Consider the following 27,086-nt stretch of genomic DNA (forward strand, 5'->3'; position numbering starts at 1 on the left):
ACTGAATTCTGAGCATCAGTCTCACAAAATTCTGTAAACATCCAATTTTTGCAACCCATTCAGAAATGCTGATCAAATCTCCGGTATACTTTACAAAATAAAAAAAGACTTCAGGATTATAGAATAGAACATAAAAACAATCATGCAAACTCCCAAAACCTATCAGAGCGATATTGATGGCATTACGAGAACACATGATACTTCTTGGCAATATTTCAAAGTACAACATATGAAGAAAATAAATTGAGATTAAGAAGCTTGACACTTATGTTACAAAATGCTGGGTTATTTTAAAGTCACTCTGTTACTATTAGTTCATAGCAGATTTCCCATTATTAATGTATGGGTACTCCTGCTAGCTGCTACAATCATTGTTAAAACAGAGACGTTGTGCATCAGTGCTACACATGTATGTATCATCCCAAAATGTCCCCATTCCTGATCTTGTGCATTGCTTGCTACTTTTCCAAAACCAAAACACATATACAACGTTCCAATTCGTATATATGATTAATTAGTGCAAAGCTTTTCATTTTAGGCAGTGTGCTACAAAGCAGTACAGTAAGCTCACTCTCCATTTCAGGCAGTGTATCACAATTACAAAATCTGACACGTTTGGCTATTGCCAATTCTCCCAGAATGCTTCTTGATTATAGCTAGTACACAAAGTGCTTGTGGGGGCAAAAGAGTGATCCCCAATTTTGTCCCCCAGAGGGAAAATACTTTCCCTATACCTAAGACAAACCTAGAAGGCATAGCATTCTCCTTCCAACTTTGAAGTCCTTGCCAGAAGTAAATCTGACATTTTCTAGTGAAGGAAAGCCTGGCAAAAGCTAGTGTATCATCAACAACGAATATATTTGTGGACTTTTGCAAATGGGCAACGCTAATTATGCCTTGAACTACCCATTCCCCAAACCTTGCATGGAATTTTTAGATATCCAGCCATTTGCATTTATAAACACACACAGGCTACTTTATCAATTACGACTTTCTTTGGTCTTAACTCTTAAGCTAGATTTACTTCACTGTGCTGAGTTTTATTGTGTGTTCCGCAAGCCTCCCAATTAGTCAATGTTGCTGAGCTCTATCAACAGACCAGAATCCAAGTAGTCTTCAGCTCTACCTCAGCTCGTACAATGATTGTCTCCTTAATTCTCTGCCATCCATAAAGTTTCCCAGGCTCATCTCAGTGTAGATGTTCCTTGGTAATGATGTGTAATTCTAGAAATCTTTCTTTCTTTCTTTGCTCTCACAGTACAATTACCTTGCATCAATGTGCAAGCATAGGGCAGGATCCTTTACATTATGAGGGTGCACTTTGTGGGTGTCGTAGGTCTCCACCCCAATCTTTGACCTCAAGCTAGGATTGTCCAGCTACAATACATTTCATATGGTGTGTGTTCTGTGAGAAGCTTAAGCCTCTTTCTGTATATGTGGTTGAGCTTTGGGTTCTGTTGTTCTCACAGCAGGACTTCTTCCATGACACTAGATAGCTTATTCATTGTAACCTGAATGGTTGTTGCGTTTTGGATGTCCTTGAGCCTCTTGGCAAGCAGAGCGGATATGCAGACCATGAGTGTTGCCATAGATTAGTTTGCTGGTGAGTGATGGTTCTACAGGTATTGAAAAAAAAAAAAGAGGATTTTGAGAATGTAGATCAAAGGAGGAGGCGACCGTGCTGATTTGGCTGGTCATCAACAGTTGGTTGTCACTCACTATCCCGAGGTTCCTAGCCTGAGTTGATAGAATGGTTACCGGTGCAAGTTCAGCTGTCTACCAGGCTGAAGTTCACAGTGAGGGATCTTTTCCCAAGAGTACCACCTCTGCCTTGTCTACTTTGAGCTTCAGACAGCTGGTCTTCAGACACGTAGGTTGTGAACTTACTCCTGGTTTTGGGAGAGCAGTCGCAAAGGGAGAATCCATTGAGTGTCACCGGCACACAGCATGATTTTAATTCAGTGGGCTCGGATGATGTTTGTGTGAGGTGCCATGTAGTTGTTAAACAGCATGAGGTTGAGTGAGGATGCTTGGGGACTCTGTAGATAAGGGTTGTAGCAGCAGAGGTGTAGTGTCAGGATGACCGACTGGTTGGGTCTGGTGATGAAGGAGTTGATCCACTGAAGAGAGTCTGCGTATGCCAGCTTCGTGAAGGTGTTAAATGAGGATGGGGGGGACAGAGTGTTGAATGTGGCAGAGAGGTCAAGCAGGATGAGTGGAACGATGTCTCCTCTGTCTGATCAGGTGGATGTCGGTAGCGGCAGTGAGGGAGGTCTCCGTGTTGTTGTTTGACGGGTGGCAGGGGGAGGAGGTGGTCGGCCAGTCATTTGTTGGCAACTTTTTCCAGGACTATAGCTGGGTAGGGAAGGAGATTAGTCATTAGTTTACCGCAGTCTTCAGGTCGACGGAGGGCTTTTTCAGAAGCTGTAGAATGGTAGCTTGCTTCCACGCATCTGGGAAGCTGGCTGCCGCAAGAGAGTAGTTGAGTATCTGGGAAGTGCGGTGCAGATGAGGTCAAATCCTTTGGTGAAAATGAAGTGTGGGCAGGGATCTGATGGGGATCCTGAGTGAATGGAATACATGATTAACATGCTTTCCGCTGGGATTATAGTGGGCTTGCAGGTCATTCTGGTTTTCGGTGTGTTCGACTTGTAGTGTTGGAATACAGCGAGGGTGGATGGGTCTGGTTGGGGAGCAAAGTTGTATTAGATGTTGATTTTGTGGCTGAAGTAGAGCAAGAGTTGGGTGCGAAGCTGAAGGTGGGAGCAGTGAAATTCTTCACTATGGCAAAAATGTCTTTGGTGTCGTTGAGACAGCTCCAATTTATTTGGTTAGTGCTAATGGTTTGGTGGATCGGAGTTGCTGAAGGCCGATTTGCAGGTGCTTTGTCATTTCCGTCATCCTTAGTAGAGGTGCTTGAAATGGCATTTGGTGAATTTCAGTTCTTCAATGTACCAGCTTACGTGTGGTCTGAACTTATGGGTATGAATGGTCTTGAACGGGGCCTGGGAGTGTGCAGGAGGCAATCCATGCATTCTAGTCCAGGATAGAGTATGAAAGGTCATCATGGTGCCGGAAGCAAGGGGGTTTCAGCTGCGTGGTACCGGTTTATTCAGGGATCCAGTTGCACCTGGTGGCTTGGGAGGGAGGGGGAGCCGTTTCCATGATGGTGGGGGATAAATAGGGCCAACCGGATGAGGGAGTTGTGGGCCCAGGTGTGGAGGTAGGCTTGTTTACTATGATGTTGACAAAGTTGTTGAATATAGGGCTGAGATGTCCGGCGTTGTGGGGGAGAGGGCGGGGCAGGGCAGGGGGGGGGGGGGGGGGGTGGGAGTGGACCTTCACTCATTGAGCAAGTCATATTGTGCTAAGGTTCTCCAGGAAGTTGCTGGGGGTTCAGGTCTGTGTGGTCTTCCTGTTGGAAATTGAGATAGAGTAGAATCCTCACCAACGCTCATAACACCAAAGAATTCTTCTCCATCATCAAAGAATATGCCAAACCCTGCCGCGAAACAGACGTTGCACTCTCCCAAGACCTTTGCAATAGACTTAGCACCTTTTTCCAACTCAACATCAAGATGATCTATGACAACTTCAATAACCATCCGCACCGCTCCAGCTCATCCTCCTAGCAACACCACCCAACAGACCCTGTTCAATTGTACCCCACTCACAACAGAAGACACCTTAAAGACCATGAGGAGCACCCACTCCGGGGCATCCTCAGCCTCCTGCCGACCCCACATCTTCCACAGAGCCGCCATGCCATCGCACCAGAACTACGTAAGACTATCAACTGCTCCCTCGAGACCGCTACATTCCCCAACGACTGGAAACACGCCAAAGTCATCCCCCTCATAAAGAAACCCTCCATAGACCTCAAAAACTTCAGACCCATCTTCCTTCTTCCATTCACATCCAAAGTCATCGAAAAGGGCGGCGTCAACACCCAGCTAGAAAACTTCATACAAGCTAACAAAGTCCTGGACATCTCCGAATCCGGATTCCGCAGCAACTACAGCACCTAGACCGCCCTACTCGCAGCTTCCAATGACACAAGCTCTCTCTTCGAACAGGGCCAAACAGTAGCCCTAACCCTCCTGGACCTCCCGGCTGCCTTCAACACCATCTCCCATCGCACATTAGCCACTAGACTCCACGACGCTAGCATCCACATAAAAAAGGCCCTCGACTGGATATGCTCAATTCTCACTGGCAGAACTCAGCAAGTCAGACTCCCGCCCTACCTCTCGGAATCAAGAGAGACCAACTGTGGAGTGTCCAAAGGATCTTCCCTCAGCCTCACCCTCTTCAACATCTACATGGCCCCCCCTTTCAACCATCGTTAGAAACCAAGGCCTCAACATAGTTTCCTACGCTAACTACACCCAGCTTATCCTCTCCGTCATCAACCAACCCAACATCACCAAACACAACTTCCAAGAAGGGATGAAAGCAGTCGCCACCTGGATGCCTGAAACTCAACTCCGAGAACACAGAAGTCTTCATTCTTGGCTCCACCCCCTCCGCATGGTACGACTCCTGGTGGCCCCCAACTTCAGAACCCTCCCCCGCCCCCACCCCGACAGACCACGCACGAAACATCAGCATCATACTAGACTCACCGATCACAATGAACCGCCAGATCCATGCTATGTCCTCAGCCTGCTTCAACACCCTCTGCGTACTCTGAAAAACGTTTAGATGGATCCCGTCCGAATCCAGAAAAACTGTAACACATGCTCTCATCAGTAGCAGACTGGACTACGGCAATGCTCTCTGTGCTTGGATCAACAAGAAACTACTTTGTAAACTCCAGACTGTCGAAAACGCCGCAGCCAGACTGATCCTAGACATTCCCGGTCGCAGCCACATCACCCAACACCTCCGCGATGTCTACTGGCACCCAATCGAAAGAAGAATAACCTTAAAACTCCTCACGCACGCCTGCCGGGCCCTCCACAACACTGGAACAACATACCTGAACAACCACCTCTCCTTTCACGCACCCAAAAGACACCGCCGATCCGCTGACCTCTCCCTGGCCACAGTTAAACAAATCTACAAGACCATAACAGGAGGCAAGTCCTACTACCTGACGGTCAAGGACTAGAACGACTTCCCCCCCCCTCCAGCAAACTCCCACACTGCTTCAGTTCAGAAAGGACCTCATGACCTTGCTCTTCGGATGACCTCAGCACTCAACGGAGCCGCACCGGCGCCTTGAGACCCTTGCGGGTGAGTAAATAGGCTTTACCAACCCTGATTGATTGAAGGTGCTGGAGTCTAGTACCAGCAGGGCAATGAAGTTGGCGTTTTCCATGAAGTCAGTAGAGAAGAGCCCCTTCCAATAGACAATAGTCAGTCTGAACCCACAGGGTTACTGGTGGAATGGCATGTTGACACTAATATTAGTCACCACAAATAAATGCTTAAGCGGGATCCATGAATCCATGCAGAATATTTAGATTTAAAATCACTCTATTTCCCAGATTTGATTTGAAAAATACTCTTTGTAAGAAAGTCTAGGTCATCAGATTGGGTAGACCTTCTAGAAAGGCTGTTCACATGTCCCGGTCATATGCTCCACAGTGTGTTACAATCACTGAGAAAAGCCATCAGATGCTCTATCCCTTTCTCACTGAGCAAGGGATTCTAGAACTCCTTTGCCAGAGACCTCTATTTGGTCAAAAAAGGGCTGGCTATTGTTATGAGCCTTAAGAACAGACGCACTGCAAAGTGCCTAACTTCAGATCTTCACAAGCCAATTGACAATCCTCAATTTAGAGAATCTTCCTGGGATGTGTCCTGCAGATTCTCTTCTACATAGTGACGATATCATCTCCTAGAGTTCCATTCTACCCCAAGTGCCCTAGGTAGAATAACAAGCACATTATACTGGGTGCTGTGTCGCTCAGTACTGAAGAGCAAACTGCAGCTGCACAGTGACAGCTCTAAAGTTGTGGGAAAAAATGAGATCTCGTGTTGCTATGAATGGTACTGTAGTACTGCAGTGTCAAGAGGGGAACTATATCCTCCCCTCACCAAACTCCCAATAGATGCTTGAGAACATGCATCAGGATATATACGGAAAAGAAAGCAAAACAGGTTTTATTGTAGAAAAAGAAATGTTAGCCCATACGAATTGTGTGAAATTAGAAAACATGCAGGTCATAATTTACTAAATTCTTCAAGCACTACATGAAATTCATCAGTGCCGTGTTGAGCAAAAGGTAAAAAAAAGGTACTGTATTTACAGACAGTTGCCTGCCGATACATTGGGTTAGACCGGGGAATTAAAGCACAGAAACAATCCATAAATATAACAAGAGGAGAAAAGCAATGCGAAACCCCGGCACTCAGCGCTTTTCCTGAACGCTTTTTCAAATAAAGCCCATGCAAAGCAAAACTAAACGACAGATGGCATTGCCCCCAATATATTGATACACTCTGAGCCTTTCAGAGACGACGAAAAGAATCCACAGAATCTTAAATGTAGCACGTTTTTATATCAATACAGTCAATAACAAGAATGGACAGCGTCTTTTTACATACATCTTTTTAAAGTCTTAAGGAGATACTCAGAATTGCCACTTTGCACCCCGATAATGTTTTGCGACAATCCAAATCTTCCGCATTGTTTCAAAGGGGGAACTCATTACAGTAGTGCAACATAAACACTACCTTTCCGAAGCCTCACTCAGATGATACATATCGCTTGGTTTGCAGCTGGCTAAACGAAGGGTGGCCGGCCGATGGGGAAGGGCCCCGAAATTTTGAGATTGGATGCATGGCCTAATATTCTGTCAGGAGCAACTGACTATTTATACAGAATAGATGCCTATCTCGTCCCAGCCTCAGGACATCTGGGAGTCCTCACGGACATACTTACAGGAACAATATGCTGAGGAGAGTACGGTAGAGGCAGACTGAATGCCCATGGACCACGCAACCGACAGCTAGATAGACATGGGTATGGGTGGGGGAACCCAAGGGAAATGCAGAATGTGCAGCTGGAACTGCTTAAGTGTCTTTTTAGAGGGAGGTAACAGGTAACCAAAGTGGTGCAAGGAATAGACGGAATAGACGAAATATGTACGTTGCTGCTGAAATTGTGCCTGTATATACACAAACCACAGTCTTGCTTTGTAAGCTGGCTGTTGTCGGCTTATGTCAATTTCTTATACTGAAATCAATAAAAAGAGGATTATAACAAAAAACAACACTGCCTTTCCAATATGTCAGTCATACTCGCAAGTAGCTAAATAAAGACGTGGCAATTTCCCCAATCGCGTGTTGTTGAGAATTAACACTTATTAGTGTGCTGTATAATTAGGTTAGAGAACACTGTATTCTGTACAATCCATAAATACTCCTCTTAACTCGACTTTATTGGGAGGACGCGGTCCATTCCTAGAACTGCTGACTATGGAAGTGGAAAACCTGGTTCGAGTCCCAGTTTTAGTTCAATATCATGTGATTGTGGGGAATCACGTAACATTCCTGCGCCTAAGAAAAACAGTTTGCTTTTCAAGTTAGCGATGTGGCGTAACATATAGAGCTGCCGACTTTGGGCCTGGGGAAACCGGGTTAGAGCCTTGGCGAGAGCTCTATAAAAAATATGCTGATGGTAACAAATACATTTAAACTCCTAACAAATAAAATTAAACAATGGTTGAATTCCCTTTTGACCATACAAACAGCTTAGAAGCAAAAAAACAAGCCGGCGGGAGAAGTGCAAGGAACAGGTGCTCTCAGAACAAATTTGATGGGCAGGGAAAAAAGAAATGCAAACGCTGTATGTGTTTGCGAACATAGCTATCAGCACAAAAACAAGCAAAGCACGTTGACAGGCGGGCGACGTACAAGCGCAGCTTATAGCCACAAAACAAGATAAGTCCATTGTGCTCAGGGAAGTGCCTTGTCCTGGCTCAAAAGCGAAAAGTCAACAAAAAAAAGAGTGCCCACAAAGAATCCTAAATAAAGTGATGAAGAAGATTAGATGTAGCAGGGGCATTCTTCATAGGAATGTAAATGTAAATGTAAATGTCAAGGTATTTGTAGAGCGCACTGCCACCAAGCGGTTTCCTGGCGCTATTACTCATACCGCTGTGGAACCCTTCCTGGCTTTCCCTGTGAAGTGTCCACTCCTGGGCACCCCCAGGGTGAAGCCAGGCATCCTAGCGCTGTTGGGGCCGGTGTGGAGGTTAAGCAAGCTATTGCCCAGAGTTGCAGCGTGGGGCCCATGATTAGAATAGGCACCGAGGCGAGAATGATCAGGTCCGTGGAAATAGAGCCCAAGACCCGCCGAGGCGGGGAATTGACCCTGGTCCCGGGCTAGACCTCTGCATCAGGGTCTGCCGCTCTAACCATTGAGCCACACTCCTCCATAAGGAGGTTACAAAAGTCTAAAAGGAGGGCTTACTAACCAAATTCACAAAAGAAAAGCAGGCATTTACAAAGAACAGTAAGAGGACCCAATGAAAATGATGGGGGCGGGGGGTGCTTGAAGCCCATATTGTAAATAAAGCATGTCTCGAAGAGACTGTGCACATGCGCTGCCTAGTCAAGACCTAAAAAGGACTGACGAATATGGGATTCAGATGCCTTAAGGATCAGTTTGGCCTCATGTAGCACAGCCATCATTATAAACCATTAAGTACATGGTTCAATGATCTCCACAAGGTGGCTATAGCATTTTTATTACAAATATCAACACTTTAAAAGTGATAGGCCTTTAGGCAAGGATACATTTATATTCTCCTTACAAAGGCTTAACCCTTTTACCTCCTCTAGAAAACCTTTCACAGTTTACTTTTTCAAATTAGTTCATTGCCCATCATGGGTATGACCTGGAGATCTGCACCTCAGCTTGTGACTCTTCAACTTCCACTTTTGGAAAGTGCTCTGCTTTGTCTGTTTTTAAATACCCTAAATAAAAACTGAATGTGAGCATGAAGGTTCTACACTAATATATATTGCAGACTCATACAAACTCAATGCAGAGAATGTACCGGTGGCTTGCACAGTATGCCTAAAACAGGCTGTACCCACACTATTCACTTCATGAATATGTTTATACTTTTACTTGCTGTGTGGTCCTAGTGCTGCTCGTAAATATGTGACAGAACTTTCATTCATACTATAGATAAGTTGATTCTCCTTATGAAGATCAGATCATTGACAGTATGCAAATGTCTCTTGAAATTCTTTGAACTTATCCTGTGTTCACAAAAAACGCTGGCAAGGAAATAGACTTAAAAACTCGGAAGATTATGTGATTGTATGGAAAATTAAAACACAGCTGAACATGATGCAACTACCAAGAAACACATTCACTCAAGTGCACTAGGACTGACGACTGAAATATATCGGATTAGAAGAGATTTACACAAGAGCCACTGGAATTACCCATTTCCGCAGTCATTATATCTTCTGCATTCTGATTGGTGAGTAGTATTCTTTAATGGCCATCCACTCTCCTCACTGTAGAGTACACCAACATTCCAAGGGTAAGCTTCAGGTGGGGGAAACCAAGTTAGAGAGGGACAAAGGGGGGGAACGGACTGTACCATTAAGATAATAGTAAAATATAACACATCTCCCTTACCATATAACAGAATGAGGAAAACAAGACGAATGCAGTAAACAGGTAGTCCCATAAAATGTAGATAAAAGAAGGTGCACGGATATATAATCTATAACTGTGAATATAACAAAACTGAAACAAGGCAGATGCAGTGGTAACAGGTAGCCTGATGAGGGGCAGAAAAGGGCTAAGAGCAAGAACTCCCTCACATCTGTGATTTTGCAATTTTGTCAAAAGCTCCACCATTGCCCGTTTTCTTGGACTACATTTTTGAGAACTTTTACTACTTTACTTGGAGGATAGAATTTGCTTTGATTAGCTCCTTCCCTATTGCATCTCTTCACCTGCACTATGTCGCCTGCTTTCCAGTCGTAGACTTTGACATCATGTTTCAGGACATACCACAGTTTGTATTTGGCTTGGTGTTGGTTGATCCTCACCGTGATTTCATCCTGATTGACGTTATTGGTCCTGCCGCCTTCCAACCAACTAGGATTAAACTTTGTGCATGGTTCTCTCCTGCGGAGGGAAACGAAAGGGGAGACCCCTGTCACCTTGTTAGGTGAAGTATGGTACGCCCATAGACAACTCCGAAGAGAACTCTCTATGTCGTGACCACTGATGGTGGCCAATTGAATGTGCTCTTTAATGAGTCTATTCGCTCGTTCAACTAGGCCATTAGCCTTTCAGCAATAGAGGGCAGTGGTTTTGTGCTTTATGTTCATTTTCCCCAGGAATTCCTACAATTGCACCCCATTATCCGTCACTAAAGTGGAGTGTAAACCCTCGTCACAGAACACTCCTTTGAGGAATTCAATAACAGTTTTAGTGGTGATGCTATGCACAAATTTCTGTTTAATCCAATGTAACGTGTAATCGATCAGGACTAACATACATTTCTTTTGGAATCCCAAGTTGTGCATTTGCCCAATGATGTCCATAGCCAACGTGTTCCAGGGTTTAGCAGGTACTTTGACAGGAGACAAGGGCGTTTTACGTAGTGTCTTTGATTTATCGCTCTTTGCACACGTGACCCAATCCTTCACAAGTTGCTTAGTCATAGTGTCCATCTTAGGGAACCAAAAATTCGCTCTCACTCTACTTTTAGTTGCACCGTTCCAAGTGACCTTCATGTGCCAAGTCTATGGTTCTTTTTCTAAGTCCTTTGGAAGGTACTACTCTGTTTTTGCTCAATTACACTGAGTTCATTTCTGACTTCCCAAAATTCTGCGATACCCGCTTCAAGTTCACTTCTCTTATTGGGCCACCCTTCTTTCATGAAGTCTTTTAAAGTATCCATTTCCGTGCCTTCTCTCATTCACCTCTCCCATTCATCTTCAGTGATGGCAGGTTCCTCAACCATCATTATTGGACTGTCTAATGCTTCCTCCGTCTCTTCTTCTTCTTGTAAAGGCGACCTGGATAAGAAGTCGGCAATTTTATTTTCCTTCCCTGGAACATATTCCACATTGAAATTGTAGTGTTCCAGACCTAGGATCCATCTGCTTATGCGTGGAGTGTAGTTTTCCAGACCTTTCACTGTAAAGATGAAAGTAAGAGGCGTGTGGTCTGTCCTGATAGTGAACTTCAGTCCCCACAGAAAGAATTTAAAGTGCCTCACGGCCCAGAAACCGGCTAGGGCCTCCCTTTCAATAACGGAGTAGTTCCGTTCGGGGATCGCAAGACATCTTGACACGAAGGCAATGATCTTTTACTACTTTTCTTCCTTCTGTATTAGGGTTGCACCCAGACCCTTGTTGGGAGCATCTGTTGGGAGTATGGTTTTCTTTGTTGGGTCGAAAACTCCCAGTGCTGGCTAGTTCACCAGGTCTTCATTTAGAGCATTGGCTATTCTCTCGTGTTCTTCATTCCACTTGAATTCCTTGTTTTTCTTTAGGAGAGCTCTCATAGGTTCACATTTGGAGGCAAAATTGTCAATGTATTTCGACATGTACTCCATGAGCCCCAAGAAGGACTTTAGTTCCCCTTTATTCCTAGGATATGGGGCGTCTCTTACTGCACTAATCTGGCTACCTTTGGGCCTGAACCCTTCTTCGGAGAGGGAATGCCCCAAAAATTCGACCTTTCAAACTCTAATCTTGCATTTGTTCTTTTTGACTGTTAATCCAGCATCCATCAGTCTTCCGAAGACACGTCTAAGGGAGAAGTCATGTTCCTCCAGGCTTTGGCCATACACCAATATGTCATCCTGAAAACACATGGTGTGCCACCCCTTCCAGGATTTGTTGCATGATTTTCTGAAAGATTGCCGCCGCAGACGCTAATCCAAATGGCATCCTTTTAAACATAAATGCCCCTAGGGGAGTGATAAAGGTCGTGAGTGGTCTTGATTCAGGGTGGAGTTTGACCTGATGGTAAGCCATTGACAAGTCTATTACACTAAAGTACTTGGCTGGTCCCATGGTGCTGAGTATCTCGTTGATTATGGGTAGGGGGTGTCTTTCTACCCAAATATTCTCATTAAGGCTGCGTAAGTCCACACATAGCCGAATGCCTTCACCGTTGGCTTTCGCAGCGATGACAACTGGGGCCAACCATTCCGAACAACTTATGGGTTGAATGATATCCAAATGACACAGCTAACGCAGTTCAGTTTCCAAAGGTTCTTTCATTTTGTGAGGTACAGGACATAGTTTATGGACTACAGGTTTTGCATTACACTTTAGCTTGATTCTATGTTGGAAATTGTGCAAACACCCCAACTCATCCTTGAATATCTTCTTTAATTCCTCACATATGGTGTCCCTCTCACGAAATTTGTCAGTAAGTAGGACTTGCTCAGCGCTGTTGGGGTCTAAAATAATACCCAACTCTTTTTTATGTTGCCAACCTAATAGATTTGACCCTGATTCAACAATATACACTTTACCATAGGCTTTCCTACCTTTGAATTGTAAATGCATCTCTTTCATCCCCATGAGGGGTATGGGTTCCTTGCTATATCCGGTAGGGGAAATGTCTGGTCTTCTCAATCCGCTAACATTATTATTTCCAAGGGTGTCAAAATCATTCTGATTCAAAAGTGTGAACGGAGAACAGGACTCAGCATACATAGTTATGCATTTGTTATCAATTAACATCACATTTAGGATATATAGAGTTCACAGAATTGGTACTATCCTTGAGTTGCAAAACATATTTCTCACCCTGGGACCCTATGCATTTAATCTCCTTACTGGGAAACTTTTTTACCTCCCTTTCATTATCTTTTGGGTGAGGTTCACCTTTCCTGCATACTCTTGCAAAATGCCCCCTGCTATTGCATTTTTTACAGGTAACATACCTTGTAGGCCATTGGAAAATATTAGCAAAATGATTGTTACTCCCACATCTGTACCGTTTTGGACTCTTATTTCTCTGTTTACCTTGCTGCTCACGTTTTCCTTCTGTTTTACTGTGTATACCTCATTTCTTTCTTCCTTCATCTTCCTTAATACTAGCGACAACTTCAGCATTAGGTTTAATTTCTTTTATGCATTTAGCAGTGTGCTCTACAGATTTCGCAATCTCTATTGCTTCTCTTAACCCTGGATTCTTCGCCAGCAATTTCTCTTGAATACATGAATTATTGGTACAACGCACTAGTTGATCTCTTACAAGAGAATCAGTAAGATTGCCAAACTCACATAACTGCGTTGGGCCCCATAATGCTGTAATATAATTTGGAACTGATTCTTGTTTACCTTGTACACTTTTAAAAAATGTGTGGCGTTCTAGCACTACGTTAACCTTGTCACCAAAATGCTTCTCCAATTTACCCATAGTCTAAGCAAACATCCACTCCTTCCTCTGAACCCTCCTCTTCTTCTGGCACTGGTAAAGTCTCATAAATGTTACGCCCCTGCACCCCCAAATTATGGAGAAGATTGTGTTGTTTGCGTACCAAGCTGAATCTTTCGCCCCCAATAGCTATGAGATAGGATTCAAACAACTTCACCCACTCCTTCCAGCAAATGTCAGGTTCCCCAATATCATTTAAGAAAGGGGGGGCTGGCTCATTCCTGCTGCGTCCATTCTAAAGAAATCACTGGAGGGATGGAGTGAAATAAGGAAAGGGGTTGAGAGAAGGGTGAGGTAAGGAAGCTCAGACGGAAGGAGGACTGTGGAGGAGGAAATTTCTAGCAGGATAAAACAATTTTACAGGAGGACCCAGAGTACAGAGTGATCATAACCTAGTGATACTAATATGAACGGAAGGTGGTGCTAAAATGCGATATACAAAATCCACAGAACTGTTGCAAAAATGTACTGGGAGAAAGTAATACTATAGGGAGGATTTAGGAGAATAGTACATGTGCTCTTAACATTTTTAGACTAAATAACACAATCACCCCTCAATAAGATAGAGTCCGGTACCTGTATAAAAGGCAAAGGACAACTTCCCACTTAGGAGATGGTAACAGCAATTACAGCAAAAGTGGAAAATGTAAACTTTAAAAATGAGGAGTTCACACAGAGGTACCATAGCACAGCAAATGACAAAGGTAAGGTTTCTTTCAAAGTGATGGACGGCACAGGATAGCACTGCTTGAGGAACAGAGGCGGCTCCAGGGTTGGTACGCCGACACTTCTGACAGGAATCCCCGAGGGCAATTAAATGTGCATCGAGATCGCAGAAAACTACACAGGCGGCCCTCAGAGGATGGAGTGCCGGCAGTCTTGACAGAGTTTAGGATTGTAGGCTCCGACGCGGGGGTGGTGTGCCGGCAGAGGACGTAAGTAATCTTCCGGATCACTCACCACACACCAGAAGTGGCAGCCCCTTGGCTGATGGTCCGCCGGCGGATCGAAACAGCTCCGGCACTTCCTTGTCCTTGCCCAAGGGTACGATGGGCGGACAGCGCACCAGGACATCCACCGGTTGCAGAGATAGCCGCCTCAGGAATCACCAGGTGGACATCGACACACCAGGTATCACAGGGTGTGACTGAGATCGGTTCACACACACCATAGGACTGGATAAAGTAGCAGAGCCCACTGGACTAGGATGAAGTACGTCCCCTCAATCCTGAATGGCGTTTGCCAAAAAGCATTCCAGAGATAGCAAACCCTCACAGGCTAGGAAAATCTTCAGAACACGGACAGAGTGCTCAAATGCTTTCCACGGGACGGTACATTCGCAAACAGAGGACAGTCCAGTTGGATACAGAGCACCTCAAACACAACGACAAAAGAGAAGGAAATCAGGATTATGGAGGAAATCACCTCTAAAAGTGTCCTGGACCGGTATGGAGAGAGCACTCAAAGGGGAAATGGCCACATCTGCCCCCTGCGCAGAATCGTCACCAGTGTTGGAAGTATAAGAGATGGCATGAACCGAGATTGGTGAGTAATATACTTAAATGGCTATCCACTCTCCTCACTGAAGAGAACACCAACATTCCAAGGTAAGCTTCAGGTGGGGGGAAACTAAGTCAGAGAGGGACAAAGGGGGAGAACGAACTGTACCATTAAGATAATAGTAAAATATAACAGAGATCTTCTCCAGTGACCGTAACCTGTGACTGATAAAAGGCAACCAGATACTCACTCACTCCCATTCAATGAACTAGAAGAAAACTTCAGCTACCCCCTTATCAGAAGCCTCAGTCTACATGTTGAAGAGCTGATCGTAGTCACAGGCCGGCTAGACTGGTGAACTGCATTGCTCTGACTTCAGATCAAAGGCTTTCTGGCACTCCTCAATTTAGCTCATGTTCCTGGGCTGCTTCTTGTAAGACCAGAGTAGTCAATGGGGCCACTTGTTCCATAGTTAGCAACAAAATTCTTGTAATGTCCTGTCAGGACGAGACATGCTTTTACTTGTGTCTGAGTGGATGGAACATTTCCACCAGTGCAGCCTTGTCCTTTCACCTCAAGAGGGCGAGTTTTACCAGTAGAAGCCAGGGCCACCTGGCACTTGGTTGCCTCGATTGTCAGTTTTGCCCCCTTATCCTCTCCGACACCTGCCCAGGATCTTCAGGTGGTCCTTCCATGAACTGCTAAATATCACAATATCATCCAGGTACATCACACAAAACTCTTCCAGGCCCCCCAACACATAGTTAACTAGGGCAGGAAAGTACTGAGAGCATTCTTCCACCCAAAGTGCACAGCCTTCAATTTCTGGAGGCCCCAAGGTGTGGAGAATGAAGTCACCTCCGGGTCTGGTTGCTTAGTAGACTAATGTGTCCACTGTAGGAGCCTGTGTTTGACCTCATGGTCACAAGTTCATATCTCAGCGGGTGCACTCAGCCTTTCACCCTTCTGAGGGCGATAAAACTTGTACCAGTGTTAGGTAACAATAAACATCTGCTATTCAGCGGCAAGAGACCTATGAGAGAGCATGCGCTTTACAAATACACGTTATGTCCTTGGAACCGGGCCACAATGCAATTTGCTAGTGATCACTAGACCAATTACAAGTACTAAAATACTTTCCAGCACCCAAACGATACAGGAAATTGTTAGACAAGAGTGGCACATATGTCAACCAGATAGTTGACCTCAGATCTTCCAGATCACCCTGTATGGTCAACACTACTTGTCTTTCACAGCTCAAGGATAAATTGGCTCCAACACCACATGACCCACTGCTGCTCAGTCCGCATTGCCTTATGGTGACGCAATTCCTTTCTCAGATAGGCTGAAATTTATATTTCACTTTATACATCAATTGAGCCATTGACTTCCAGAAACCAACATGCTTGGGACCTCAAAGGTACTTTCCCAGCCCGTACAGAGCAATGTCCTATGCCCAAAAAGAAGCTTAAAGAGGCTCAAACTAACCCTGGGCGTAGTTCGAGTAGTAGCACTACGCGTAGCTACGCGAAGTGCGCTACGCGTAGCTTCGCGAACTGCATAGTGCACTGTGCAAAATGCTGTTTGCACTGATTGCACAGTGCAGGACGCTTGTCCGCACATTGCAATCAATGAAAACTGCATCTTGCACAGTGAAAGCGGTCGTTTTCCTGCTCTCGAGTAGATTTCTACTCGAGCTGCAGCTTTCTCGACGCGGACTGGTAGTTTCTTATCGCGTGCGGTCGCGAGCATACGCGACCACTCGCAATAGGAAACCTGACCTCCCCGCGTTGAGAATCTCGCCAGGAGGTTTATTTTCCACGCTCGAGATCGGCAACTTGATGTTGCTGATCGCGAACGAGGAAAAAGTCTCGCCGGGATGTAATTTTGCTTGCTCGCGGTCGCCAACTTGCCATTGATGACCGCAGGCAAGCAGAAAATGACCGCTACTCGTGTTTGCACTGTGCTACATGCAATTTGCGTAGTGCCAAGTAGCACAAATTTTGCAAACTACACAAATGTATCGTAGTGCTTCGCCCAGGGTTACTCAAAACAGATCTCTTGCAATTGGATTTCCATATAAGCAAACAAAAGAAAAGGTATGAGATTTCATTTCATCATGAAGTTCTTGGGTTGACTTCCCATCATAGAATTTACGGTCTTCTTAGAGCATTTCACCAACCCCTTGAATTGCGTGTGGTATACAGTGAAGTAATGGGTTATGCCAGCTTGCTCCCACATCTCACTCTTAAAAGAAGGAAATAACGTTAGTTTGTGATTAGGAACTATTGTCTTAGGATATCCAACCCTGATAATATTGGAAGGCTCTGGCTACCACCTAAACAGAAATGCTCCTCATGGGAGCCTGTTTCTGGATGCCTGGTGGCAAGGTCCACCACAGCCATTATGTATTTACTACTTTAAGCAGAGAGAGCATCAAATGGACCGATGGACGTCTTTTCGTTGTCTGCAAGCAAGTATTCTCTGATGACCCCACTACCTACAAGTCATTGCCAATGGTACTAGTAAGAGTTTCCTCTGGTTTGATATATTGTGTCCCAGTATCACTGAAGGCAGGAACTTTTCTCCCATGGAAAGCAACTTCACTGACAAACCACCTGGTGTTTGGGAGAAAGTGTCTAAGGGAATAGGGATCTCTTTACAAATGTCCATGGTGACTAGATTGAGAACAAATAGGTTCGCACACTGGTACCTAGCTCCACAGATAGCTTTCTGCCCATCAGAGGTGATGCTGACGTATTGGTCTTGAATGGAAGGTCATCCTTGTAATGCTTGTTTTTGTAGCACAAGTCCATCAAAATACCACCCAGGGCAAAGAAAATGTGTCATTCCCCTCTTTATCTTTTGTTGTTCTGGCTTCGAACCCAGTTTCCTTTAGGCTCCTGCCCTATCCGGGATCCTTGGGGAGAACTCTAGTCCTTCTGGCCCAGAACTATTCTGCTGAGAGTTCTTCTCCCCTTAGGTGTGCAAATCTGCTGTTCTAGCCCATTTTTCACCAAACTAGCTAACCCCTTGTAAGTCAACACAGCATGCTTTTCAGGTCCTCCTTAGAACGATCAGAAATGTACTGTCGGAGTGTACTGCTCATCCCTGAGTTGCCTGCTATCATTAACTGATTTAGGGACAGATTATCCATCGCTTCAATCCCAGTCGCCCATTCATTCCAGACACTATGTCATGGACACAACTCTCAAACTGAACTGCCTCCATTCTCTTGCTTTCAATTAACCTCTATAAGTGCTGTACTGGCTTCAACCCAGACCAAATCAGAGCATCTATAATGCATTCATATGCTGCTTGTCATTCTTATGCATCTTTCTAAAGACCTCAGTCCCTTCAAATTGAAGCAGACTTAAGAGTTGTAGCCGTAGACTTATAATTCAGACACTGTACTTTAGGAGCAATTTGAAAACCACCCTAGAATGTCAGAGACTGGCACATACTTATGTACCAATTCCTTTCTTAGCTTAGTGAGGTTTCTCGAGACTCTGGGAATCACAACTCCATAGTAGCTAACCATCCTTCCGACTCTAATCTGAGAGCCTGTTCTCCAGGACCATCTGCGGTCTTCAAATACCAACAGCTTACCTTCTGAGCCCATTATTCCAATCTATCTCTTTAGTCCTACTACTCCTCAGCTTTACGGAGCGCTAACTTGCGTTTCAGTGTCTCAAATCAAGCTTACCTAGAGGTGCAATAACTGGGACAGGAGAATTGGTACCCTTATGAAGGCTGGCAGATATTGTCTATGGGGATATCCTAAAAAACAATCTAGGGGGCACTCTAGGGGGAAGTCTATGTTTTGGAGGGTGAGGAGAGACTCTACACCACTATCCATGCAGGGGCCTATTTCTTAAATTGGTCCACAAAGAAATCTGTAATGATCTCCCAATCCTTGAAATAAAGAGCCCCTGCCCCTTAGCCAAAGACATATCCTTCAAATTATGTAGGGATCGGTTTCTCAGACTGACTTCTCATTTGGCCTCTACTTTTATGGATTTGTTAACTACTATTACTACATGCTGGAACTGCATTCAAGTGAATCTTCAAAGCTTGCCGTTGGTTGTGCAAGCTTGCCGTTGGTTATGCAAACTTATTTTTAGGAGTCTAAGGCTTACTAATGGCCGTGGTGTGGCATTAGAGAACCGGGCGTATAACTTCTCTACCATGAGAGAGAAATGCTAAAGGGGTGTACCTGGTGATCAGCTTTGGATCCATTAGTAGGGGTTAAGCCCCGGGAGATCATTAATTACTGACTCGGAGTAATACGAACGGAGTCCAGATCCAGCCTCAACTTCAGCATTAGTTTACATATAATGTGAGGTGCTAGGTGAAAGGCTTTTGCATTCATTCACATAATAAATGACAGTATCTATACATGACCACCAACAGTACAATATGATTAAGCAATGACCACCTACAAATGGATGCAGGGTAATCTTTGTCGCTAAAAGAGGAAAGCCATCACTTGAGCAAGTTCTCGGGTAAAAAAAAAAAAAAAATGCAGTCCTGGAGTATAAATCAGGTTGCTTTCTGTCCCTCAAAGTGATAAAATTGAGGAACCTTTTTGAGTGACAGCAGGTCGAACTAACTGCTCCTCTCCTCAGATCACACTACTTAAATCTGTACATGCTCAAGTCCAAAAAAACAACATGGAGAAAAATGTTTGCAAATGGTGATGGAAAAGTTTGAAAAAAAACGTGACTATTGTTCATATATTTATTTCCCAAAAAATAATATTTCTATTGAAATATAATTAACAATACATAAATCAACCTATTGTTAGCTAACACTTCTAGTGTTGCTAACTGAAGACATACTTTAGATGGAATGTATCTGTTTCTAGGTGTTCAAGGCACCGGATAGGATTTTAAAAACCTTTTAAAGCACTGTTTTAATCTTATCTGTGCAGCAGCTGAGTCTGAACGAGTTCTTTATCGCTGTTGAATGCAGAATGAGAGTGTACAGGACTGAGTGTTTGTTCCCTTATTTAGTTACAGCTTGCTTTCCAAACTTACTAGTGTGAGGGCACGCAAACAGGTTCCAGCTAGTTAAAAATTTAATTACTAGGGTTCCATGGGGCCTCCAGCCCTCGGCAGCGAAATACAGAGACTCATACAACACCATAGGGACTTTAAGCCAGAAGTAGTTCAGAATGCAGACCATGAGCTAACAAATTATTAAAGCATGGTGAAGCACAAAGTGTTAGATTGCCAAACAGAATCAAAAAGGTACCATAATACTAAACAAAAGAGTAATTTGGTCCTTTGCAATTAGTTGTGGGGCGACCCGTGTTGTGTTAAACATAACTAAGGTAAAGTTTAAAGCATAAAAGAGCACTCAAGCTAAAAGTAGCACTAAACTTTGTACTTCAACCCCAGATCTGATTAGAAAAGAGCACAACAATATTTATTTATTTATTTGTTTGTTTGAGGTATTTGTAGAGCGCGGCACTCATCCCAAGGGATATCAAGGCGCTTATACCTGGACTGAGACTACCGCTAGTTAGCACTAAGGCGATCCTTAAAGTTTGGGAAAGAGGAAGGTTTTTAGTTTTTTTCGAAACAGAAGGTAGTTAGCGGTAAGTCTTAGGTCTTGAGGGAGCTCATTCCACTTCTTTGCTGCCAAGAGAATGAGCGACCACCGGTCCTTGTTTTATATATGCGTTTAGTTCTGGCGAGGGCAGACTGGATTGAGCGCAAATTTCTTGTGGGGACGTAAAATTAAATCTTCCCCTGGAGAATCGTAGGACCTGTCTTATGGAGGGCCTTGTGGGCATGGCCAAGCAGTTTAAAGACCGCTCTCTGGCGCATCGGCAGCCAGTGCAGTTTCTTCAGACACTCCGAGGCAGAGTCGAACTTGCCTTTATTGCAGATAAGTTTAGCCGCCGAATTCTGTAGTACTTGTAAGCGTGAGAACAGATACTCGTTCATGCCTACAAACAGCGAGTTGCCGTAGTCCAGACGGCTAACTAGCAAGGCTTGAGTGACGGAACGTCTGCAATCCAGGGGTATCCAGGGAAATAGTCTGGCAAGAAGCTTCAAAATGGAGAAGCCTTTGCCACAAAGGGATCGCACATGATCTTTCATGGACAATGCGTCATCCATAATGACGCCCAGATTCCTTGCGTGTTGTTTCAGGATGGGGGCCTTACCAAGCGAGGGTGGCCACCACGTCACATCCCACACACGTTTGGCGTTACCAAACAGAGGATCTCGGATTTTCCAGCGTTCAGTTTCAGGCAATGTTTGTGCATCCACTGGGCCATATCCGAAAGACAATTATGCAGTCTGGATTTAATAATATCTGGTTTTTCATCCAGGGCCATCAACAGCTGTGTGTCATCTGCATAGGAGCAGATGCCAATGCCCCACTTCCTTCCAATTTCGGCAAGAGATGACATATAGACATTGAAAAGGGTGGGGCTTAATGAGGCTCCCGGAGGGACTCCACAGCTGATGGGGCTAGATTTAGAATGGAATTGTCCCATGTGAACTGCCTGTGTACGGTTGCTCAAAAAGGAGTGCAACCAGCTTAACGCGGTGGAGCGGACTCCTTTGCTGAAAGAATGTTCAGCAGGCAGTCATGGGAAACCGGATCAAACGCCGCTGACAGGTCGAGCAGTATCAGAGCCACCGCCCCACCATGGTCGGTGGAAGCTCTGATACTGTCCATTACTGCCAGCAGCGTCACCTTCGTGCTGTTATTAGCCCGGAATCCCGTCTGGGAGGGATCCAGGAGGAGGTTTGTTTCCAGGTACCTGGTCAGCTGTCCATTAACCAGCTTCTCTAGGACTTTAGAGAGGTAAGGAAGCTGGAAGATGGGACGATAATTTTCGGGGTTAAGAATGTCTGATCCGGCTTTTTTCAAAAGGGGGATCACGGAGGCATGCTTCCGAGCATCCGGAAAGGTTGCAGATCTCAAAGATTTATTGAAGAGCTGTGTAATCAGGGGACCAAGTGTAGGGGCAATTTTTGAGAACACAAAATGAGGACAGGGATCCGATGGAGAGCCAGATTTTACTGTGCTCATGGCTGTCAGTACCTCGTCCACTGTGAATGGCTCAAAGCCATCCAAGGTGGGTGTGATTTCTGAATCTGGTGAGGCAGTCGCAATTATTGCTGAGGTCACTGTGATGGAGGGATTTACTGTGTCCCTTGTGTTAAGGGAGTGTTGGGAAGTGAAAGTGGAGTAGATTTTCCTAATCTTTTCAGTAAAGAAGGTGCTAATTCGTTCACAAGCCTCAGCTGAGGGAGTAAGTGTTTGGGAAGTGCTTAATGGTTTGCTGAGCTCCTTCACTATTCTGAAAAGTTCTTTAGCAGAGTTGCAATTTTCGAGGATGCGTTGGGAAAAATAACTTCTTTTAGCATTTTTTATAGTACGATTGTACAGTTTTCGTTTGAGCACATAGCTTAACTTGGATGCACTGTCTTTGGACTGCCTCCATAGATGTTCTAGTTTTTGACACTCCCTTTTAAGATTTTTTAGTTGAGGGGTGAACCATTTTTCCGTGTGAGATCGTTTCCTAGATGTGCGTTTGGGGGCTAGATTATCAAGTGTTTGAAGTATTCCAGAGTCTAGTGTTGTTACATCTGAACATACGGTGGAATCATCCAGGAACTCGATATTGGCTTCCTGGAAGTGAGTATTAAAGTTTGACTCATCGACTAATCTCCATGCTCGGTTGGAAATCTGGTGAGCCCCCCTGGGTTTCGATGGTTTAAAGGGTAGATTTAATGTGAAAGTTATGAGAGAATGGTCCAACCAGAGCAATGGCAGGACCTCACAGATTTTGGTGGCTTCAATGTTGGTGAAAAGTAGATCTAGTGTGTGGCCGGCTATGTGGGTAGGGCCAACTATCCACTGTCTAAGATTGAGGATCTCCATATCCCCCTCCAGTTGGGAGACCGCTGGAGCGTCCTTTTTCTCGTAATGGATATTGAAGTCACCAACTACTAGATAGTTTTTATGTTTCAAGCAAAGTGGCAGAAGTTGGGTGAGCAGTTTGGCACGTAGATTAACTTGTTGTCCTGGGGGGTTATATATTACTGCTCCGGCTAGGACGGTGAAACCATCGCGAAGTATTTGGAAAGGTAAGGTTTGATGTTCCTTATAACCGATTACTACCACCCCTGCTTCCAGATCTGTCTTGGTTGATAATTTTATAGTCGCTAGGGAGCGCATTGGCTAGGTCTGGGGTATTACTATCTGTCAGCCAGGTTTCAGTAATAAAAACCAGGTCAGGGTTCTTAGTTTTAAGTAAGTCCCAGATGTCCAAGGCATGTCTGGGTAGGGATCTAGCATTGAGGTATTGGCAGAGGAGTTTGGAGTGGTCATGAATGGTCTGATAGCCTAATAGTGGTTGACCCATACTTGACCATCTACATGCAAGGCGGGAAATTGGTCCATAAGATGAGCCAGGGCCCGTTCGAATACATGCCCCTACATCATTTTCCATTTTATTGGCGTAAAGCAACAGCTCATTGCAGGAGTACCGAATGGGGGTGAGTGAGTTTCGAGTGACACCGGCAGGGGTTGTGGCCCCTGGTCCCGGCCGCAGATGGGCGCAGAGGGGCTTACCTTAGGCGCGCCATTGTCGCGCCCGCTGCACCCGTCCGCTGCGCCTCAGCCAACACATGGTGGTAAACAGGGAGGGGGAAGCGCGGGCTTGTGGCTCCGCCCTCTGGCTCGCGGTGAATGGCCTATGATTGGTATGCCTACCTCCCCTTAGGTTCTCCACGCAATCGGCACTCAGCCGTGGTGGAACGGAGCCCAGGATTTGGCAGCCAAGAATGCTGGAGTGAGAGGTGCAGCCTGACTCGCTGTTGTCCTCACCGTACAATAGGCAATTCTAAAAATAACGAGGACCAGCCTAATTTGCTGTTGTCCACACAGTGCAATATATGAATATTAAAAATAACGAGGGGCAGCCTAACTCGCTGCCGTCCTCACAGTGCAAATAGGCAATTTTAAAATGACGAGTAGCAGCCTGACTCGCTGTTGTCCTCACATGATCAGTGCAGGTGACAAATAACAGATAGCAGTTTTAAAGTGCGAGCGTTTGTTCAATAGTTAAAATATAAGCACAGCGCTGAGGCTACAGCGGCAGTTTCAATAGTGGTACACTGTTACACCTACCCGGAAGCAGCACCTGTAACTCAGGAGGAATCCAGAAAGTATGAGACACCAGGGGATGCTTTTGTTTCTGAAAGTTACTGAAGGTACAGTAGTCTGATGCCCTGTCAGTTGGTGACAATGCTTGAAGTCTTCCGGCCCTGGAAGTACAGCGGCGATGGTGTGTTGACTGCCTATAACAACAGGGTAACAGAGCAACAAGTTACTGGTTAGACTAGAATATTTGGGGTAAAACTGTTCGTTGTCAAAATCAGACAGTTGCCTGCTGCACATGTTGTAAGCTATATAGATTACTCAGTCAGCGTTAAGTTGTTTTGCATGCCAACTATGAAATGCTGAAAAAAGAAGGAGGCAAAGGGAAATGACACAGCCCACAAAAGGAAAATTCGTAACATACACTATGGTGTCATGTGAGGAAGTATCCAGAGCACAAGTCCTATAAAAAGAAGTGGGGGGACTAACAATATGCAAATGACGTCACGTGCTGAACGTGTCCCGGTGTCTGAAAATTACACCGGGACACTATCAGCATATTTCTGTGAGGCCCAGCTTCTCTGCCAGGGGGACAGCTTCCACCCTGTGAAAAGAGTGGGGGGACGCCATGTACCTGCGTGTACCCCCGACTGGAGTCCTTGAACTATCAGATATTTTATGAGGACAACCTCTGCCAAAACTACATATTATACGGGCTGTCTTTAATTCCAACTAAAAAACAAATACCTAGAGAGTAAAACATTGCAGAGCACTAAACAGAGCGACGGTTTTTAAAAGCAAGGGCAGGGTACAAGTCCGGGGTACACGCGGGTGGCCGGTGTCCACCGACTTTTTTCACAGGGTGAACGCCGTCCACCCTGCCAAGAATGTAAGCCCCACTAAATAGTGTGCTGAACTCGTCCCGGTGAAATTTACTTTCAGCAGTGCCTGCACGTTGTCTGCTTCTGTTCTGCAACCACGTGCAGGCAGGGATTGGATGGAGCTTTCTTATTTAAGACTCATGCTGGGCCCGTAACAAACGGTACAAAAGGGGGTGGTAACAAAGGCCAAATTCGAGGGGGTCATGAGGCCTCCTTTGTTTGAGTCTCTTGGCTGGGAGCAGACAGAAGCCTCACACCTGATGCCAAAGGAGGGGAAACAAAGGCTCACACCTGGTAATCATTTCACAGACACTCGAGAGGCAGCTTTTCACTTTGTTCAGTCCTTGTGTAGGAGATACACACACACACACACTGTAAGAATATCAGATGTGTTGGTCTTTCCCAGTATTTACAACAAAACAAATTGCATTTATATAGAGCTTACTTCCCCCGAGGAGACGTTGAAATAATTTAAGTACCACTATTTTTATCTCGTATAGCCGTTCTCTTTCCTTTGCGGGGTGTCAGAGCTCTTTACGTCAACACGTGCATCTTACATGTACAATAAATTATGTTTGTAAATGAATGTACAGGATGCGTTACATAAAACTGTGGGATTGCAAGGTGTAGAACTCACATATCATCTTCCATAGCTCACTGTGCCATTATCCTCACAATGCGCTTAAAACGTACACATGATAGACCTGCTAAACAATGTGAGGGCTTTAGATCTGATGTCACTTCTTGTAATGCCACTTCCTGTAAAGTCGTGGATTGTGACGTCACTTTCTATGATGTCCATTCCTGTGATGTCATGTGCTTTGATGTCATGTTATACGCCGTGATGTCAATTGCATACTGCCTAACTAGTTTAGTCCCCCTCACTTCTTTTTTTAAGACTTGTGCTCCGAGTAAGGGTGTGCGAAACTTATGCAATTTCCATTTGTGTACTGTCACGAAACGGAGATCTGGCATATAGAGCTACATTTTAATTCAGAATGCACGTCTGGATCTTTTTCGCACAAAAAAAATAATACGAAATATAAAAGTACAAACAAAAGCACCACACGTTCGGGTCGTTCGAGTTGCTCGCATGATAGGATCGCCACCCGAATAGTATTTAATTAGGCGGTCATAATGCTTAATTTCTGAAATGTTAGAATACGAAGCATGACGCCAAATTCCAGAAATTATGCTTACGTAACAAACAAACAAAAATCACAGTTCCAATTACAATGCTTGAAACAACACAGTGAACTACCAGATTGATATATAAGCAGGACATAGTACAGAGCACCTTTCCAAATTTAACACATTATTAACAAAGCCTCAATTGCCAATGCATATCAAATGTTTGCTGTAGGGGCCTGATGTCTCCCACACAAGCGACAGAGGCGGTCCGAACGTCAATTCCCGGAGGAGTGCTTTGGGCTTTCATTGCAGGCCGGCGTCAGCCCAGACCCGTTAAGGGAAGGACGTTCATTTATTCCGCAGCAAGTGTAAACACTCACCGAACTTGTAGCGCGACCTAAACGGTGGTAGGACCGACTAGTGGAGAGATAGGCAAAAAACGGTCTGGTCTGCGCTCGTGGCGACAGGCTGAGCCGTACTCGCAAGAGTAGGGCTTTACGACAGCGCCACTAGACGGGAAGCCACAGGGACCGGGACTCAACAGCCGGTAGAGACACAGAGGTGGACGGCAGGCGACGACACGCAGGTGACGTAAAAGATGGAGCGCTCGTGACGCGACACTACCCGCGTGGCTCGCGGCGGCTGATCGCGCTACAGAAGTTGCCGTGGGCGGATCTTATCAGGACAATCCTTTTAGAGAGCCTTCTAACTACCAGCGGAATCAGTTTGGAGAGGGTTACTCGTGAGAGAAATCACCCTTAGCAACGGCCATGCAACGCTTTGTATCACGTGATCATTACAGAGCCACGAGCGTAGCAACAGGGAATAAGCATTGGTAAAGCCAATCTCGGCTATGTAAGAGGTTTTTTTGCAGTTTTATAGCGTGAACATATTTGCCAAGGTTTCAGATTGCTATGTGTGACATTTTTATAATTTCAGTGTAATTATGAGGGACATTTTAACCACTATGAGTGAAACTTTCTCGCGAGCAAAAGCAGGCAGTAAAGATGAAGGAAACATGTACATTTTAGAAATGACACTCATTTGAGCAAGAA

At 45.0% G+C, this 27,086-nt stretch overlaps 1 protein-coding gene across 1 annotated transcript in view; it reads right to left on the minus strand.

The window, feature by feature from the left end:
• The window catches only part of PTPDC1 (protein tyrosine phosphatase domain containing 1), a 370,176-nt gene extending 343,568 nt beyond the window's left edge, over nt 1-26,608 (minus strand). Inside the window, exons 1-2 of the mRNA XM_086939169.1 lie at nt 26,412-26,608; nt 24,050-24,219 (exon numbers count right to left, since the gene is read on the minus strand). The gene's annotated coding sequence lies outside the window, so the exon portion shown is untranslated. The remainder of the gene's footprint in view (nt 1-24,049; nt 24,220-26,411) is intronic.
• Nucleotides 26,609-27,086: the final 478 nt, after the last annotated feature.

Source organism: Lissotriton vulgaris, chromosome 9 (genome assembly GCF_964263255.1).
Source record: "Lissotriton vulgaris chromosome 9, aLisVul1.2, whole genome shotgun sequence".
In the NCBI taxonomy this organism is placed as follows: domain Eukaryota; kingdom Metazoa; phylum Chordata; class Amphibia; order Caudata; family Salamandridae; genus Lissotriton; species Lissotriton vulgaris.